The 21,130-nt window shown below is 41.1% G+C and overlaps 1 long non-coding RNA gene across 1 annotated transcript in view; it reads left to right on the top strand.

The window, feature by feature from the left end:
* LOC127492972 (uncharacterized) overlaps window positions 1-21,130 on the top strand; it is a 72,885-nt gene that overhangs the window by 32,936 nt on the left and 18,819 nt on the right. The window contains exon 2 of the long non-coding RNA XR_007922843.2: window positions 1,292-1,433. This is a non-coding gene — a long non-coding RNA (uncharacterized lncRNA). The remainder of the gene's footprint in view (window positions 1-1,291; window positions 1,434-21,130) is intronic.

Below are 21,130 nucleotides of genomic sequence, written 5' to 3'. Positions count from 1 at the left end.
GCTCATGGACATTTCCAAGGCAACCATCATTCTTTATTCTGAATTTTACCAAGGTCTTTGAATTCTTAAGATAAGCTACAAACAGTCAAATATAAGCTTAGGAGAAGGAAAGAAAAAACAACTTTTGTTATTTTTAAGACCTAAAATCTAGGGGCCGGCCCTGTGGCATAGGGGGTAAAGCTGCTGCCTGCAGTGCCAGCATCCCATATGGGCGCAGGTTAGAGTCCCAGCTGCTCCACTTCTGATCCAGCTCTCTGCTATGGCCTGGGAAAGCAGTAGAAGATGGCCCAAGTCCTTGGGCCCCTGCACCCGCGTGGGAGTCCTGGAAGAAGCTCCTGGCTCCTGGCTTCGGATCAACCCAGCTCCGGCTATTGCGGCTATCTGGGGAGTGAACCATCGGATGGAAGACCTCTTTCTCTCTCTGCCTCTCCTTCTCTCTCTGTGTAACTCTGACTTTCAAGTAAATAATAAATAAATCTTTTTTAAAAAGCCTAAAATATTTAAAAAAAGACCTAAAAGCTGAAATTGCATGATGTTTTTGAGGCAAAGAACTCCAAAACCCATTCCTGACATGGTTACACATATTATGTACATGTACTTCAGTAGTAAGGGTTGGATAGGTTAGAAAGGGTAGAATACATGGCTTATTGAGGTAAAAGTTTCCTTAATTACAAGATATTTTTTATGGTTCATGCCCATTGATATTTACTTTGGCTTTCTAAAACTTAAACAATGATAAGTAAATTTTGTTATGCCTAGGATTGTTTGACATAGTGTTTCTACTGGGCTCTACCTTTATTTTAGGGGGCAAACAACTGGGATAGTTCATTGCATAAAAACTGCTGGGCATATTTTATTTACATATTTCTTGGACTCTTGCATCCCCTTCCAATTTTTTCTTCTTTATGTTTATTTCCTTCTGTCCTATTAATGTATAGTAGTCCCCTGTTTTCCACAGGGAATAGTTCCCAAAGCCTTCACTGGACGTCTGAAATCATGAATACTAGTGAACCCTATATATGTTGTTTTTTTTTTCTATAGAAACACTACCATGATAAAAGTTGATTTATAAATTAGATGCAATAAGAGATGAATAAATAATTATAACAGACAATTATAATAATATTCTATAATAGAACTTATGCAATTATGGTCTCTTTCTAAAATAAGTTTTGTTCTTGCCTATTACAGTATGTAGATTTTTTGTTCTGTACAGTATACCTGGTTTTATCACATGACAGAATTAACTTCAGGTTTTATGCCTGGATGTCTCCTTTGCATTTCTGTGAAGGTGAGTTCTATCGGAAATCTTGCAGAAGATGCCAGCTTTATTGTGGTTGAAGACTTGCCTGTTGATTTCCTGTCTCCTTCATCAACTTCAACTCTGCTGGAAATGAGATAGCACTTCTGCAACAGTATACACAGCCTCTCCAGTAAGTTTTATATTTTTCAATCTAAATCTATGTAACTATCCCTTAAGTGTAGGGCCTGATGTTACTTGCTTCAGGGGGACCCCCTGCTGAAGTCTTCATATTGTGCAATACTTTCTGGGTCAACATGTTGCTGTCAGTAGGAACATTTTTTTGTTCATGTTTTCAATCCACAAATTTAATCAGTTTTCCATATTAATTAAGCATTTATCACACACTGTGATCATAACTTTTATATTTTCAAATAAATAGCAAAACCAGCATGAGTTTCCTTTGCCTTTCTCGTAATTTCAAAAATAGAAAATTCAATATTACCATAGATCTCAGGAAGCTCTGTGTATGTATGATTTTCCCTCTTCTTTAATAAGTCAACAACTTTCACCTCTTCATTTAAAGGAAGCACTTTATAGTTTTTCTTTGGCATATCCAATTTGCAGTATTACTATTCTTGGTCTTTGAGGCCATTATAAAATAAAATAAGATTTACTTGAACAAAACAATATGACAACTGACAGGATATCTGATAATCATGAAGGCTACTAAGTGGCCAAGAGGTGGGGAACATATACATTGTGGATACATTGGACACAAAGATGATTCATGTACCAGGCATGATGGAGTGGGACAGCATAAGGGTTCATCACTGTTTTGCAATGGGTTTGCCACCAAGACACAAGTATCATGAAATCCACTGATACATCAAAGCCAACATGAGAAAGAAAAAGATTCATATCAACATCATCCTCATTGGACCCAGAGATTCGAGCAAGTCCACCATTAATGGCCATCTGATCTATACATGTTGTGGCATTGACAAAAGGGCCATTGAAAAATTTGACAAGGAGGCTGCTGCGATGGGAAAGGGCTTCTTCAAGTATACCTGGTTCTTAGATAAACTGAAAGCTGAGTGTGAATGTGGTATCACCATTGGCATCTTCTTGTGGAAATTGAGACCAACAAGTATTATGTGACTACCATTGATGCCCCAGGACACAGAGAATTTGTAAAAAAGATGACTACAAGCACAGCTCAGACTGACTATGCTGTCCTAATTGTTGATGGCTATTTCTGTTGGGGAATTTGAATCTGGTATCTCCAAGAATGGGCAGACCCACAAGCATACCCTACTGGCTTACACACTGGTGTGAAACAACTTATTGCTGCTTTTAGCAAAATGGATTCCACTGAGCCACCCTACAAGCAGAAGATATACAAGGAAATAATTAAGGAAGTCAGCACCTACATTAAGAAAATTGACTACAACACTGACACAGTTGCATTTGTGGCAATTTCTGGTTGGAATAGTGACAACATCCTGGAGCCAAGAGCAAATATGCTGTGATTTAAAGAACAGAAAGTCACTAGCGAAAATGGCAATGCTAATGCAACCACATTGCTTGAAGCCCTGGATAACAATCCTCCCACCAACTAGCCCAACTGACAAGCCTTTGTCTCTATCCCTACAAGATGTCTACAAAATTAGTGGTATTGGTACTGTCTCTGTGGGCTGAATAAAGGCTGGTTTTCTCAACCTGGCATGGTGGTAACCTTTTGCTCCAGTCAACATCACACCCTAAGTAAAGGCCATTGAAATGCACTGTGAAGATTTGAATGAAGCTCTCCCTGGGCACAACATGGTTTAATAAAGATTGATAATCATTCTGGAAAGAAGTTGGAAGATGGCTCCAAATTTTTGAAATCTGGTGATGCTGTCATCATTGATGTGGTTTTTTGAGAGCCATGTGTGTTGAGAGCTTCTCTGACTATCCTCCTCTGGGTTGCCTTTTTGTCTAGGACACGAGATAGACAGCTGCTGTGGGTGTGATCAAAGCAGTGGACAAGAAGTTCCCTAGAGTTGGCAATGCCAGCAAGTCTGCCCAGAAGGCTAAATGAGTATTATCCCTAACACCTGCCACTCCAGTCTTAATCAGTGGTGGAGAAATGGCCTCAGAACTGCCTCAATTGGCCATTTAAGTTTAATAGTAAAAGACTGGTTAATGATAGCTATGCATTGTAAAGCCTTCAGAAGGAAAAGAGAATGTTTTGTGTGCCATTTGTTTTTTTGGTGTGTGTGGGTGTGCGGCAGTTTTAAGTTATTAATTTTTAAAAAACAGCACTTTTTAATGGAAACAACTTGACTAAAACTGTCACAGAATTTTGAGATCCATTAAAATGAAGTTAATGAGAAACAAAAAAGATTTCCTCATGCCATTCAAAGAAGTACCCAGATTAAAACTTGTGAATTATTGGGGGCCAGTGTTGTGGCATAGTGGGTAATGTTGCCACCTGTGATGCCGGCATCCCAAGTAGGAACCTGTTCATGTCCCAGCTGCTCTATTTACAGTTTAACTCCCTGCTAATGGCCTGGGAAAAGCAGAGAAATATGGCTCAAGTGTTTGGGCCCCTGCCACCCATGTGGGAGACGCAGATGAAGCTCCTGGCTTCAGGGTTTTGCCTGGCCCAGTACATGCCACTGAGGCCATTTGGGGAGTGAACCAGCAGATGAAAGAGCTGTCTCTCTCTCTCTCTGTCTCTCTCTCTCTCTGTCTCTCTCTCTCTTTCTCTCTCTCTTTCTATCTTTAACTCTGGCTTTCAAATAAATAAATAAATCTTAAACTTCATGAATTAATAATTTCTTGAATTTTCCACTTAATATGGTGGCAAAGAGGGGCATAGTACATCAAAAAATTCTTACAATATCTACTGTTTATTCTGTTTATGATGTCAGCAGGTATTTTTCTCTCAGATATACTATTCACAATTATAACTATAGTTTGGATTAAAAGAATATACATGATTATGTTAACTCATAAACTTACGATAATCAATATTTCAATTCAAAATTGAACTACATAATGTCAGTTGTTTATCTCTACAAGTGCTTCATTCAGTTCTCACACAGAGATCTTGCATGCTTTAAAATTGTGAACAGATGTTATGGTTTTAACAGGGATTTAGTTCCCCAAACTCATGCAGACATTTAAATGCCAAAGTCTTCTGTTAACTGTTAATGGATTAATGCCTGATGGATTAAGGCTGGAGGCTTGATCTAATTGTGGTGTCTGAAGGTGGGGTCTTTGGGAAGTGATTGGATTGGATTAGGGTCCTAGAGCAGAGCCCTCTGCTGGAATCATAATTTCATTTCAAGGAGAGACCACAGAGAGGGGAGATTAAGAGTATACTCTGTGCATCTCAGTTTCCTGGCTTCCCTTGTGATCATGCTTCTGCCTTACCAGACACCAGAACCAACGAGGCTGTCTAGTCTTAGACAGGGAGCCATTAACCTGTACACCAACACAAATCTTCTTTTCTTTTTTTTATTTTTAACTTTTATTTAATGAATATAAATTTCCAAAGTACAGAATATGGATTACAATGGCTTTCCCCCCATAACGTCCCTCCCACCCGCAACCCTCCCCTCTCCCACTCCCTCTCCCTTTCCATTCACATCAACATTCATTTTCATTTTGTGGGGAGCAACTCGGACTAGACTAAGTTACTGGAATTAAGACTTATTCTATGCATCTGCTCTCCCACAATATGGCGCTGAGAAGGGAGAAGCAGCTTCTACACAACTGCCTCCAGTTCAACCAATAAACTGTAGGACCTGCTCCTGATTGGAGGAGAGCAGTGTACTCGGCGTGTGGGCAGCCGAGTTGGGATTGGCGGAGGAGAACTATAAAGGAGGAGAGAGACAACATGCACCAGAAACATCTAAGGGGAACATCTAAGAGGAACACCTGTGCAGCCCCCGAGAGAGCCGGCCGGCGGTATGCCGCTCCCCCGCGGAAGTGGGGAAAGTGGCTAGGGGGAACTGCCCTTCCACGGAGGTGGAAGGGATGGCAGCCAACCCGGGAAGAACCAGCAGCAAACCCGGGGAGGGCCGAGCAGACAAGAGAACAGCGCAGGGTCCTGTGTCGTTCCTCCATGAAGAGGGGGAGCGACACATTTCTCTTTATATACAGAAGATCAGTTTAGCATACATTAAGTAAAGATTTCAACAGTTTGCTCCCACACAGAAACATAAAGTGAAAAATACTGTTTGAGTACTGGTTATAGCATTAAATCTCAATGTACAGCACACTAAGGACAGAGAGCCTACATGAGGAATAAGTGCACAGTGACTCCTGTTGTTGACTTAACAAATTGACACTTTGTTTATGGCGTCAGTAATCACCCTAGGCTCTTGTCATGAGCTGCCAAGGCTATGGAAGCCCCCTGAGTTCACCGACTCTGATCATTTTTAGACAAGGCCATGGTCAAAGTGGAAGTTCTCTCCTCCCTTCAGAGAAAGGTACCTCCTTCTTTGATGACCCATTCTTTCCAATGGGATCTCACTCGCGGAGATCTTTCATTTAGGTTTTTTTTTTTTTTTTCCCCAGAGTGTCTTGGCTTTCCATGCCTGTAATACTCTCATGGGCTTTTCAGCCGGATCCGCATGCCTTAAGGGCTGATTCTGAGGCCAGAGTGCTATTTAGGACATCTGCCATTCTATGGGTCTGCTTTGTATCTCACTTCCCATGTTGGATTGTTCTCTCCCTTTTTGATTCTATCAGCTAGTATTTGCAGACACTAGTCTTGTTTATGTGATCCCTTTGGTTCTTAGTCCTATCATTATGATCAATTGTGAACAGAAATTGATCACTGGGACTAGTGAGATGGCATTGGTACATGCCACCTTGATGGGATTGAATTGGAATCCCTGGTATGTTTCTAACTCTACTGTTTGAGGTAAGTCAGCTTGAGCATGTCCAGAATTGCATATCTCTTCCCTCTCTTATTCCCACTCTTATATTTAACAGTGATCATTTTTCAGTTAAGTTTCAGCACTTAAGAATAATTGTGTATTGATTACAGTATTCAACCAAAAGTATTAAGTAGAACAAACAAAAAAAATACTAAGAGGGATAACATATTAAGTTGTTCATCAACAGTCGGGGCAAGGACAAATCTTCGTTTCTAAGAAACTATTCTCGAGTATTTTAGTTGTAGTTATGAAGAGCTCACTAGCACAACAGACAACCAGGTTTGAAGGTATGCAGAGAAGTCATATAAGATCACTATTCAGAAAATTAGTAAGAAGAGGGTAAACAGCCGGCGCCGTGGCTCAACAGGCTAATCCTCTGCCTGCGGTGCTGGCACACCGGGTTCTAGTCCCGGTCATGGCACAAGATTCTGTCCCGGTTGCCCCTCTTCCAGGCCAGCTCTCTGCTGTGGCCAAGGAGTGCGGTGGAGGATGGCCCAAGTCCTTGGGCCCAGCACCCCATGGGAGACCAGGATAAGTACCCGGGTCCTGCCATCGGATCAGCGCAATGCACTGGCCGCAGCGCGCCAGCCGTGGCAGCCATTGGAGGGTGAACCAATGGCAAAGGAGGACCTTTCTCTCTGTCTCTCTCTCTCACTATCCACTCTGCCTGTCAAAAAAAAAAAAAAAAAAAAAAAAGAGGGTAAACATTTTATGTAGTTTTATGAAATTCTCTTATTCAGGAAATGAGTTCTTAGAGTTTTCTAAACTTGGTATTCAAGATGTGATTTTTAATAGGAATGAGATGAAGAATTGTTAAATATTCAATTTGGATGATGATTTTATAAATCTGAAACCTATTTGGAGTTGAAGAAAGAAGGAGGGGAGGGTGGAAAGAGGAGAGAAATAAACCAGAAAATATACAGTGCAGTGCATGTTGTTTCTGACTTGAGATACAATAATTAGAATTTAGATATGTGATATATAGGTTAGAGACTGTGCTGGTAGGATAGGCCCCAGGCAACCTAAAGGAACAGAGAGCGTAGCATAGGTTGTAATGAAAACAAGATCATCTTCTTGAAATCCTGCAATTTCTGTCAAGTAAAGAGAGCCACAAAAGAATATGGCAATGACCTCTGCCTCTGTACTAGGACACAGCTGGTCTTCTTTCATCAGATGAGCTAATCAGAATGGGTGTGTGATCATTTTAAGAATCAGGACCTGGAAAGAAACAAAGAGAACACTGTGCTGAAGTAGAAATTTAGGGACAAAGTCTAGAATTCACCAAATTCAATCTTTTCACATACTTGGTTTAACTTCTTCAATTGTCAGCTTCAGTTGGACAAAAGACATAAGCTTCATAAATAAGTATCTGTAGAGAAAACAGAGATCTCCCCACTTTGCTTTCTTGGTGTGCATATGCCCTATTTAATAGGTAATTAATATTTCTGCTGTCTGCAGAGGCATTAGGGAAGGATTAGCAATGAGAATACTTTTGACTCTTAGCTATGATTCCCAGAAAATACAAAGATCTCAGTTTTGTTCTATAAGCGTCTAAGCTAATTCACACTTCAGATTAGCCACATTTATTTATAAAGTGTTCTTGGCTTTAGGTATATATAAGTGCTATTGTTGTTTTTCTGGCTACAAAGGCTTTGCACCTGTGCTTTCTTAAAGCACATTGGAAAAACAAAAAGTCCAATGGGAATTCTTTTCTCTTTTGCCATCCTAGTCAGTCCTACCTTACCAACCAAGGAAAGTTCAAATTATCGTGGATCTAAAATTGGCAGATTGAGGCAATTAGTTCCCCTGAATGCTTCACATTCCATGCCACTAAGTAGAAAGAAAGAAGAAAAAACAAGTCTTTCCTGCTGGGAATGTGGTAGAAATGTTAGAATTCTTTCCAGAAGAAGAAATCCAACTCTACAACAGCACATTGTTTTCATGTTTTTCTGGGCTATATTTTCAGCCTTGAAAACTTTCACCCTGTGCCTCGCCAGAATATGACATACAGTAACAGGTCAGAAGCTAGCACCTGTGAGAAGCAAATCCACGACCGTTAAAATATTCAGTCCCTGGGTGGGACAAAACAAATCTTTGTTCCATTGTGTTTGTGCCAGGAAAGGCTACAATTGAGCTGGCCTTGTGGACAGCCAGAAAGCAGCTTACCAGGCATTTAGAATTCACAGCATCACTTGGGCTCTTTAACACAGCTCAGTGAACTGGATTACATGATGTGTCTGTGTTCAATTGGTTCACCTCATGTATGTAAAATTATACTTACCTCAATTATTGCACATATTGTCCTAATATTGCAATCTTCTCTTGGTTTTTCTGTTTACCCTCTAGATCAGTAACAAAAGGGAGTGAAATGAAGCCAGGTTTAAAAAAATCAGTCATTATTTTTTCCCACTCTGGTAAGGCCATGGGTACATTGCTCATGTGATGCAACTGACACATAGCCCCACTGGATCTTTTCCTTAAACAATATATAAAAATTGACTCAAAAATTAATCGTAAGTCAAAACACAAGAGGTAAAACTATAAAATTCTTGGAAGAAAACTTAGAGGGAGTAAATCTTTGTTTACATGGATTAGGCAATGTTTTCTTAGCTGTAACACAAAAGAACAAAAAGTAACAAAAGAAATAAGACAAATTTAGTTACATCAAAAATCAGAATTTTAAAGGCCAGCATTGTGGCACAAGGAGGTTAAAACTACCACTTGGTAATGCAGGCATCTCATATCAGAGTGCTGATTTGAGTCCTATCTGCTCAGATTCTGATCCAGTTCCCCCCCTTTTTAAAAAAAAAAAAAAGATTTATTTTATTTATTTGAAACACAAAGTTACAGAGAGAGGTAGAAACAGAGAAAGAGGTCTTCCAGTCACTGGTTCACTCCCCAAATGGCTGCTGCAACTGCCGAATCTGAGCCAATCCAAAGCCAGGGGCCAGCATCTTCTTCCCACATGAGTGCGCGGGCCCAAGGACTTGGACCATCTTCTGCTGCTTTCCTAGGCACATTAGCAGGGAGCTGGATTGGAAGTGGAGCAGCCAGGACTTGAAATGCAGCCTATATGGGATGCCGACACTGCAGGTCAGCACTTGAACCTACTGCACCAGAGCGCTGGCCCCCGGTTCCCTGTTAATATGCCCGAGAAACAGCAGAAGATAGACCAAGTACTTAGGCCTGTACCACCAATATGGGAGAGCCAGATGGAGTTCCTGGCTCCTGGGTTGGCCCACCCCTTGCTATTATAGATATTTGGGGAGTGAATCAACAAATGAAAGATTCCTCTGGTGTGGGGACCCATGAGCCGGCCATGGGCCTACATGCTAAGGCTTGGCTTGCTGACCATTGGCATTAGTTACTGCTGTGTGGATGTTTATGGTTTCTGTTGAGCTGTGTTATCGGGACCGTTCCATAGCCCCAGGCTAGAGTCTATAACTATGGCCTTGGGACTTCCCATACTTCTTTTCTCACTGACTAAGAGTTGAGAAAACACCAGGTGGAGCAACGATAAGCTTTCTGCTGGCGTCCGAGCCGCCTGCTACGTGACCAGGAGCTTGATTGGATGAAGACACATGATCACATTTATGGTTGGACAGGAGTGCATGGACTGTGCATGATCAGGCACCTGATTGGAGCGCCGCCTCATGGACTGTAGCATGGACAAATGCTTCTGCAATGATATACTATATAAGCCGTTCGTGGAATAGTAACGGGAGCTTCCCCTTTCTTTCAGAGCTCCCCTTGCTCAAGGGTTTCTTTTTCTATCCTGTTTAAATAAAAGTCTACTGAAGACTGATTAGCTGCAAGCAATGTCGTTCCTTTGCGGACAAGGGAGCGACACTCTTTCTGTTTCTTTTTTTCTTGCTCCATCTATCTCTCCCTCTCTTTCTGACACTCTATACGTTAATTTTTATTAATCTTCAGGTTAACAACAATTTCCCATGCTTAACTGGGATAAAATTTTATTATAAATAAGTTGTCTGAATGTCTCAGGAAAGGCTGAACAATGTAAGTTTTTACAGGGCCTAATTAACCCTTGATAATCAACAAATAAACAATGCGCAATAAATAATCTGCAACCTCTCACTTAGTGCAGATCTCAAAATCAGATGGGCAGTTTATACCAGAGCAAGTATTCAGGAATACCTTCTGTTTATTTATTGATGATCAAGGGTTGACTAGGCCCTGTGAAAACTGATTAGCTTTCCTGAGTCTGACTAATTCAGACAACTTATTTAATAATTATACGGGAAAGAATATATCAAGGACTTCTACCTTGGAAATGAAGACTCAAATGAATCCAAAAACTATGCTGATGTGCTATATATGCTATATATGTGGAATTATTGAAAACCTGGTAGGATAAGAACAACTTCCTCTGCATAAGAGACATAAACTCACTAGGACTTTAGCTTGGCTGGTAGGAACTTCCTCCATAGATGGATAGCAACAAAACAGAACTCAACTCTCTTTTCCAAACTGCCTCTGTTTCTTCTGATTGAATATTTGTCTTTATTGATAAATTAAGTGGTCTGGAAATTTGTTCTTATCAGGGATAAATTATTATTTAGTCCCTCCCTCAATGAATGAATCTAGCAGGGATTATGCTGGAAATCTTATTTCATATCCACTTTTTCATTTTTGTTTTTATTTGGAGGAGAAGAGAGTAAGCTATCATTGGAATGTTGCACTGGTGAATCACTTTTCTACTCTCTCTATGTAGGTGATGATAGTGAGACTTACTCCACTGTCTATTCCACTCTGTCTTCCAGTGGTCCTTGTAAAGCCATTGGCTTGTGCCAGATTTCAGCCACAATGATGACAAGTGATCCAATTCGAGTTAGGAGCTATGAGGACACTGGGAAGGCTGGTGGGTGGAAAATTTCTCCTTTTCTTCCCCATGTGTGAGGAAGTCAAGTCAGGACTGGAAAAACAATGCTACTTCCTACACAAAGGCGAGAATCTAAACTGCCAGAGGATCCAGTTCTGAATCCTAAGCGTAATATCATCACCAAAGAACAGAGCAGAGAGATGGGAAAGAATGGGGCTTTGATGATACCAGCGCTGGCTCTAAATTCAGTAGGATTTAGCTTTTCTTACTGATGACACAGCCAAGGAAATGTTACTTAATTGATAGACACTACTCAACAAAAAGAATATTTTTGTTTATTTATATACATAATGTATCTGACCTTTAGTGAAATTTCCACCTACAAAGGTGTGTCTGTGTTTTTCAATCACTGACGTCCTTCTGTGTGATGAGGAAGCACAAACAGATGAAGAGTCACATGTGTTTTGTGAACCTTGTAACAAGCAGAGGTTTGGACAAAATAACACTTTGGAGCACGGTACTTTTTTTTCCTTTGATGTCTCCCTTAACTTTTTGTTTTGCACTGTGAAATTCTTGAATACAATGTAAGTCTGTTTTAGAGGTTTAAGACCTGTGCCCCATACTCCCACTGATGTTCTGAAAAGAACAAGGAAATGTTGGCAAGCTGCTGATTTTCTCACATTCAGGTACACCTTAATGTGGGTCAACAATGTGCTAGAGACCACAGAGGGCAGCTGCATGCAATTTCTCTGATTTTCTATAATTTGCTCTCGCCTTTGCACTTCAAATAAGCGAAGGTGATTCCTTCAAAAAATATTTTTTGTTATTTTATATAAATGCTATAGTTTTGTTCTTTAATAAACACTGTTATCTTTGCCTTTTCCCAGTAAGTCCTTCAATACCTGTGGTAGACTTCCTGCAACACCCATCTCTACCAAGCAAGTTCCTTGTCGCTCCCCCTCTTCGTGGAGGAACGACACAGGACCCTGCGCTGTTCTTTTGTCTGCTCGGCCCTTCCCGGGTTTGCTGCTGGTTCTTCCCGGGTTGGCTACCGTCCCTTCCACCTCCGTGGAAGGGCGGTTCCCCCTGCCACTTTCCCCACTTCCACGGGGGAGCTGCACACCGCCGGCCGGCTCTCTCGGGGCTGCACAGGTGTTCCTTCAGATAGATGTTTCTGGTGCATGTTGTCTCTCTCCTCCTTTATAGTCCTCTTCTACCAATCCCAACTCTGCTACCCACACGCTGAGTACGCTGCTCTCCTCCAATCAGGAGCAGGTCCTGCTGTTTATTGGTTGAACTGGAGGCAGCTGTGTAGAAGCTGTTTCCTCCTCTCCCAGCGCCATATTGTGGGAGAGCAGATGCATAGAATATGTCTTAATTCCAGTAACAGTCTAGTCCGAGTTGCTCCCCACAGTTCCTTCCCATCTTTATTTTTGTTTTGGAAGACTGGCCTAGGCTTTGTTTTGTTCCTTCCCTATGGTTCGCCATTAAAAAGGTCAAATTTAGGAACATTTTCATTTATTTATTCTTTAGTTCCTATTTTTCAAGAGTGCAAATTTGCATTTGAAGTTTCAAAGAGTAAACATTTTTATTACAATCTTAGACTGCATATAAAAGGTTTAAAGGAAAAAAAATCTTGGAAATCCTTCATTTCATTTCATCAAAGTGTAACTCAGGTCCAATAGTTCAGTTCTTCCAAATATCCCCAGTTAGAGTGTCAGATTACCTGGATTGACTCTTTTCTCTAGAAAGTCCTTCTTTTCTTCTCTCTATTCACACTTTAACATTGAAAAATACAAATCTGGCTCTGATTGTCCACTCTAAATATTTTTTCAGAGTTACCAATGCTGAGCATGGAATCCAGTCTGTATTCATATTTTTCATGGTACATCTAATATACTTTACAACAATTGCCTTATTTCTCAATATAATGCTTTGTTTCAATCTCATAATGCAGACTCTAGGTTTTTTTTCTATTTAAAAAACTTTTAAAATCTTTTCTTCTCCTTCATGAGCTTTTCTTTTTTTCTCTTATGTTAAGTGCAAGTATTTCAAATTTCACTTTGTCTCTGTTTCCTTTTCATCTTGGAATTCTACATGCAACACCTAAGTCTAGGTTCATCAGCTACAATTAGTACACAAAGGTCTAAGCCCCAATTATTCAATATATTTTTGATCCCTTGCTAGAATTTCTTCTTTAGGCCACTCATATCTAGTCTCCGCTTTTTCATACACGTTAGCAGATGAATTCCTTTGACATTTAACTCTATTCTTTGAAATTCTCATCAAACACAAATACAATCAAAATTATCTAACGTAACCTTTGTGAATCTCTGCCACCTCTTCATCTCTGTTGCCTACCATTCCTACACTTGAAGACTGAGTAGGCTTTACAATTCACTGTCTCATCAACTCATGCAAATCCTTATACTTGAAACAGTTTCCCCCATCTCTATCTCTGAGGGGTCAGCTGTGGAGCTGTGGAAACATCCAGGCCTTCAGAATCCTTTCTTTCTCTACTTATTTTCTCTTACTGCTCACTGGAAGTGTCCTTTTCTTAACTTTTACTAAACATTGTCTTGCATTGTTATTTGTTTGTACATCATGCCAACAGCTGTGACTTCCTCAAGTATTAGTGACACTTATTCATTTTTCCATTTTCCATAGTGCTTGGTGAAGGCACTAAATAGGTACTCAAGTATATTTTAATTTTTTTTTTTTACTAATTCTGTGCAGGGTTAACAAGGATATGAAAAAGGCTTCAATGCTTCAAAACTTTTCTTTCACAATGAGCATCACCAAGTGAAAAGAAGTTTTCTTCTCATTAAACTCTGTATAAATATAACTCTAAGTAAAAGTAGGCTGGATAAGTACAAGTAATATGATAGATATTTTTCAATATCCCTTGATTCTGTATAGACAGAGATGAGTTTGAGCACTGCATGCTACTAAATCCCTGTATGGTGTTGGCCCCAATGTATGATCTTTATGAGTCTATTGTGTTTGTAAGGGGAGAATAATACTCCATATCGATGTTGAGAACAAGTCTACTTCAGGTAAAGCAGGAACATGGAGAACATGTTCAATATATAATAGCTATGTCAGTATTATCTGGGCTGAATCTTTTTTCTTAGCTATACTTACATTCCCTTTTGCCAAGTGAGATCCCTGAAACTTCAGATGACTGTCTTCGCATGGTTGCTCCTCTCAGGTTTATCATGTGTTATATTCTCTTCTACCAAATTTCTGATACTCTGCTTAGCTTAGGAGATGAAATTTTAAGGAGGCCTCTTAATCGAATTGCTGAGAAAAAATAGATCAGCAGCTATGCATTCTTTATTCTGATTCAGAACTATTCCATTTATATAGTCACACCCAGATGGACACTCCATTTTTTTATTAACTTCCAATAGTATAAATGTTTGATCCATTCCTCCATCTTCTCACCATATACATGATAGAACATTATAATGAGGTCAATTTGAAAAAGTTATCTTCATACACTTTTGTAATACGTGGTCAGTGTAGTGGTGGAAGCTTCACAGAGGTCAGTGTCACATCAATTGAACCTTATAACTGGATGGTGATTTTCGGTTTAAAATGCAGTGTCACCACATTATCAGCTTCCAATTTTGCAAAAACTCATTTGGGAGGCAGTGCAGGGAACATTAAAGGAAGGAACTATTTGGAATGATTTGTTAACTTTTCTGAATGGTTTTGTTAACTATTCTGAATGATTTGTTAACTTGCATCAAATCACTTGATGTATAGTGGGAAACAGGGATCAAAACGGTCTCTGACTTTTAAAAACACTGTTTTTTACATTTTTTTTTCATTAGCATGCAATATGTGTCATTGCATTTCCTTACCTTTCTTTTTTGTTTAAGCCTACCAGTTTCTTCTGAGTTCTAGTAAAAGATATTCCCACTTATTTCCCTAATTCTTAGTATCCATGAACCCTAATATAAAATTAGTCATGTTTGCCAAACTACAACATTTTAAGCAAAGCTAGGTATCCTTTTTAAACATGAAGAATCTTGTTTTTTTTGCTAAATAATACAGTGATAAATTCTTTTCATGCTATTGTTTGAATTTTATGGCTAAACAACAGTGTACAGTATTCTTACTTTGATAGATTATGAACCAAATTTCAATAAGTATGTGTCTTCTCCTTCTTTTCTCTCATTCCTTTATATGTGAGGTTGTAACTAAGTGAGTCAATCACCATGGAGGCACTCGGGGGAAAAAATTGATGTGTGTATACTCTACAAAAACAAACCCCGCCCCGCCCCCCAAAAAGGTATCATTTTCACCTTTACTCAAATAGTTCTCATGAAACCTAGAGAATATATTAAGTATATTGACATATTTACTGTATTAATCACATAGCTGGAAAGACATTTACGTGTTATTATCAGTGCTCAAATTTATAATAGTCTATTAAAATGAGGAGAACTATTTGAATGTCAAAGATAGTTTATAGCATTTCTGTTTGGGGCTAAGGAAAGGCACCTGTCTTTGTTTTTTTTTTTTTTTTTTTTTTTTTTTTTTTTAATGAGTGATTCATTTTTGAACATAAAAACACATCTCAACAAGATTTGTGGTATAATGCAGACATCATCTTCTACAGCCTGTTTCCCATTTCCCCATTAGTCAAGTGGAATCAATGAGGCTTACTTCATAAAATCACTGCATACTTACATCCACCTAGCATATATTAAGTGCCTGGTCACTAGCAGTAGCACTTAACAGCTCTATCTTCCTCACTTCCAAATACTAAATGGACAGCATAGTTGATGGTAAAATGCCCACAATTCTCCATTCCATACCCTTTGAAATGTGACTTTATAGACGTTCCTCTGCTGGTGCTCTGACTCATCGAATGCAGCTGCAGTGCCACTGTTTTACATAATTTCATCTTGTCTCATAGGACTTTTGCATTTGCTATATAAACAAGCAAAGGTGAACCTAATGAAAGAACAAGTGAAATAAAGCCAAGTCACTTCACTTGTCCAAGGCAAAGCGGTAAACGTATCAGACAAAGAAACATATCAGATAAAGCATAAGTTCCCCAAGGCTGACCCTTAGTTGATCCTCAGCTGAATTCTGACACACGAGACAGTGCGACCAAGAGCTAAAGAACAACCCACCTTTGCCATGATTCATGAACTAAAACAAAAGATTGCCTTTCTGAGTCATTAGTTTTAAGGTGATGTATGGATCATTACCTAACATTCAATTTTCAGGCCAAGTCTCTCGGACTCATGACTGCACTTATTTTTGTATTTTCCATCTTTTGGATAGGAATCTTAGGGCAGAGAGTGAAGGATGGTCTTTGATAATGTTGAGAATGTTTTAACGTCAGGTCTGGGACAAGTATTTTATTTGCTGTGCTCAGCTGACTGAGAAATAATTTCATATTAGATCTCTGTGATTTGAAAAGCTCCTGACCTTCTCCTGAGGTTATTCAAATTCCATGGTGGCAAATGTAATAGGGGCTCTTCAAAACGTTCACAGACAATTCATATTATGAAAAACAAATTATGCAAGGATTTCAATTTCTCTTTGTACCAAAATTAATTTATCTTTTAATTCTATTTTCCATAAACTTTTTCAAGTTCCCTTGCAAAATGCTAGCCTTGACAGAGAGAGCTCTGGTTCTTGTGCCATCCCTTGGTTCAGCTTAACCTCTGCCCCAGGGGCTGCTCTTGTTGCACCTGAGCCTGGCTGTTGGGTGCCAGCATCGGTGTCCCTGCCACAGCCTCTTCACTCAGAGTCCTCAAGGCTGAGCTCTCGCTTCCTCTGGGGCTCCGCCCTCCACAGCACTGGCTGGCACACATCTGTCATTTTCTTTGAGTTTCTCTCTAGCCCCTCACACTCACTGCCCGGGAAGAGCTTTGGTTTTCTCCTTGAATATTGGAAATCTGCCTTTAAGCACTTCAAGGCCAAGATGATTAAAATCATTCCTGGAGATTTAAAATAACTTGGTCTTTTATGAGGCTTTTAGAAAAAAATTATGGTCATTTAGTACAAGAGTAGGGTTATGCCACCAAAATAGTAGCTTTATTTTCTTAAGTGATTTGGATCTTGGATGCTAATCAGGAATTTTTTCCTAAGGGATAGTGTAAATCAGTGTTTTCCTGTTGGCAATTTCAGGACCAGGACTGGGAAAATTCTCACCAGTCCAGTTTAAAATAAAAGTGACACAATATAGTGCATGTTCTCTTCTCTTTATTTTTAAAAATATTTATTTCCATTTATTAGAAAGACAGAGAGAGAGAGCTCCCACATCTGCTTGTTCACTCCCTGAATGTCTATAAAAACTAAGAGCTAGACCAGACTGAAATCAGGAGCCAGAAAGTACAGTCAGGTCTCCCACATGGTGTCAGAGACACAACTGCTCTGCCTCCCAAGGTTTGTGTTAGCAGGAACCTAGAACTGGAAGTGGGGTTGGGACTCAAATACAGATACTCCAGTATGGAATGAGGTCATTTCAAGTGGCATCTTTTTTTAAATTAAAAAAATATATTTACTTTGAAGAATCAAAATGTCATCAAAACAGGTACAACTTTTTTTTCTCACAATTACTGAGTGACATTCAGTTAATGGAATGACAATTATTTTGTACAAGCTACATCAAAGACAACCGAAGATGAAAAACTATCTTCTCTGTACACAAACAGTTTTTGCTGTGCACTCACAGGAACCTGCTTTAAATTTCCGTGTCAATTTCCAACCTCCATGCTGTACCAGTCAAGGTTAGTGGCTATTGAAAATACTACCAGGACAGACGTAAGTAAAGATACATTCAGTAATGTGTTAACTATATAAAAAAGACACTACAGTTTAAAAACAAATCTTATACAGCCTTACATTTCAGTTTTTCCTTTTAAAAGGAGTTCATTGTGTTTAAGGGAGTTAAATGCTTTATAGAAAAGAAAAAAACCTGCTCTATAACCAACTTATTCATCATTTTCATCTTTCTCTCCTCATCATCCTCTTCATCTTTTTCATTCTTCTTTTTCTTGCTCTTTTCAGCCTGGATGACTCCCGTTATTGCTGAATAAGATTTTCCTTTAGCTTGGTATGTGGCAATATCCTTTTTTTATTTTTCTTTCAGCTTAACAACCTTCTATTCATCAGGCTGCTTGTTCTCTGCGACAGTGTGGTTCCATCTCTCTCCCAGTTCCTTTGCAACACTGCCAAACGATAGGCTGGGATGTTCTTTGATTTTTGGGAGATACTCAGAACAGAACAAGAAAAGCCCAAAGGAGGTCTCGGTTGCACTGGGATCCTTGACCTTCTTTCTTGTTTGCCCTATAGAAGGGGTATCAGTTTTCATAATGAGCTTCATTGTCGCTCCCCCTCTTCGTGGAGGAACGACACAGGACCCTGCGCTGTTCTTTCGTCTGCTCGGCCCTCCCCGGGTTTGCTGCTGGTTCTTCCCGGGTTGGCTACTATCCCTTCCACCTCCGTGGAAGGGCAGTTCCCCCTGGCCACATTCCCCACTTCCGCAGGGGAGCGGCACACCGCCGGCCGGCTTTCTCGGGGGCTGCACGGGTTCCCTTAGATGTTCCCCATAGATGTTCCTGGTGCATGCCGTCTCTCTCCTCCTTTATAGTCCTCCTCCGCCAATCCCAACTCGGCTGCCCACACGCCGAGTACGCTGCTCTCCTCCAATCAGGAGCAAGTCCTACAGTTTATCAGTTGAACTGGAGGCAGCTGTGCGGAAGCTGTTTACTTCTCTCCCAGCGCCATATTGTGGGAGAGCAGATGCATAGAATAAGTCTTAATTCCAGTAACTCAGTCTAGTCCGGATTGCTCCCCACAGATCCCCCTTTCTTTTTATTTTTGGCGTTGATACGCGCCTGTCTTCGGTGCCCCATGGCACACACTCTGCTCTACTTGCTAGAGTTGCCACAGGTTCTTACAAGTCCTATCAGGCAAACCGAATCCGGGTCCTCTCTTCGCCATGTTGTGAGGAGGTTTTTAGGCACTGATGCATGCCTGTGTTCGGTGCCCTGCAGCGCATGCTCTACTCTGCTTGCAGGGGCTTACAAGCTCTATCAGGCAAACCGAATCCAAGCCTTCTCATTGCCTTTTTGTGGGGAGGCCTTACTGATGTTAATTCGTGCCTGTCTTCGGTGACCTGTGGCGCATAAGCTGCTAGCCGCCGCAGGTGCTCATCGTGCTCATCGCCTCACTTAATCAGGCAGACCGAATCCAAGCTCTCACATTGCAGTGTTGTAGGGAGGCCTTTCTATTTCTCTATTTCTCTATCTCCGGGCATTCCTATTTCTCCCATTTTACTTCTATCTTCCAGCATTCCTATTTCTCTTTTACTTCTAAACTTCTGTTTCTCTTATCCCCGCAGCTTCCCGGCTGCGCGGCTTGGCTTCGCGCGCTCCGCGGTCTCGCACTTAACCCTTTCGCGTCTGAACCACGGCCTCGCCAGCCCCGTTCCCTATCTATTCACGCCCCGTGCTCTCTCTGCACGCGGCGGCTTCCGCGAGTAACACAGCGTAGCTTACGTGTCCGCCACTAGCATTCAATCTAAGTTCCCCGGGCTAGCCTGGCGAATTCAACCCAGCGTACGTCTCCACCCCACGGTTTGGCTTCCCGTCCTTTGCTCCCCGGGCTAATCAGACGGATCCCAACCAGGCTCACGTTTCAGCTTCTGGTTTCAACTTTTCGCCCCCTATTCCCGGGCTAACTTGAGAATCCCAAAGTGGCTTTCGTGTCCGCCTTGGCCTGCCCCCCGCGGCTTCAATTTCCCTAACATTTTTCTCTACCCGGTATGTTTCCCCAAACTTTCCTCCAACGATATTCCTCCCTCATTTCTCCTGGCCTCTCCCCACAGTCCGCGTCCGAGTCTGTTTGTTCTAGCTTTCACTTTCGCTTCTGACCTTAGAGATTTCTCCCAGCTTCCCCCGTAGTCCATATCTGAATCTATGCCTAGGCTTTCAATAGCTTCTTCCGGCACCCTTTTCGTCCGGCTTTTCCCTAGGCTGTTTGCTAGTCTCTCTCTCCGGTATTTTCCCAGTTCTTCCCGTTTCTTCCCTCCTAAGTTTCATATCCGTCCTAGGTTTCCTATCCGAGTCATTTCTTCCCTCCTAAGTTTCCTATCTGTCCTAGGTTTCCTATCCGAGTCACGGCACCATTATGTCGCTCCCCCTCTTCGCGGAGGAACGACACAAGACCCTGCGCTGTTCTTTCGTCTGCTCGGCCCTCCCCGGGTTTGCTGCTGGTTCTTCCCGGGTTGGCTACTATCCCTTCCACCTCCGTGGAAGGGCAGTTCCCCCTGGCCACATTCCCCACTTCCGCAGGGGAGCGGCACACCGCCGGCCGGCTTTCTCGGGGGCTGCACGGGTTCCCTTAGATGTTCCCCATAGATGTTCCTGGTGCATGCCGTCTCTCTCCTCCTTTATAGTCCTCCTCCGCCAATCCCAACTCGGCTGCCCACACGCCGAGTACGCTGCTCTCCTCCAATCAGGAGCAAGTCCTACAGTTTATCAGTTGAACTGGAGGCAGCTGTGCGGAAGCTGTTTACTTCTCTCCCAGCGCCATATTGTGGGAGAGCAGATGCATAGAATAAGTCTTAATTCCAGTAACTCAGTCTAGTCCGGATTGCTCCCCACACTTCATCTGCTTTGCCATGTCTTCAAATTTTTCCTTTCTCTTTAGCAAACGTGGTCTTCTCTCTCTCAGCACATCTTAGAAAACTCTCAGAAGTTAACAGAAGCATCTGAGTGCTGCTTCTTGTGCTCTTCCAGGCAAGTTTGCACAGGGAATGCATATGATGACATATTGTTTCTTGGCTTGTTAGGATCTCCTTTGCCCGTATTTAGTTATTTTGTCTCAGTGAGGCAGAGTTGCCCATTGCCAATCTGCTCTCCCTTGTCCAGGCACTGTCTCTATGGAGCTCAATGTACTGCAATGGCTGTCCCCAAGTGGCATTTTAACCAGTGCACCAAACACTCAGCCTGGAGTTTTCTTAAAGCTACATTTATCAATGTAGCTCTGTCTTTCATTTTAACCTTACAATTTTCACATTAAAATAATTCTTTAATGAAACTATGATGGATCAAAACTTTAATGATGTTTTCAAAATAA

The sequence above is a fragment of the Oryctolagus cuniculus genome, chromosome 5 (assembly GCF_964237555.1).
Source record: "Oryctolagus cuniculus chromosome 5, mOryCun1.1, whole genome shotgun sequence".
NCBI lineage: Eukaryota > Metazoa > Chordata > Mammalia > Lagomorpha > Leporidae > Oryctolagus > Oryctolagus cuniculus.
This window is presented reverse-complemented; position numbering and strand designations above follow the sequence as displayed.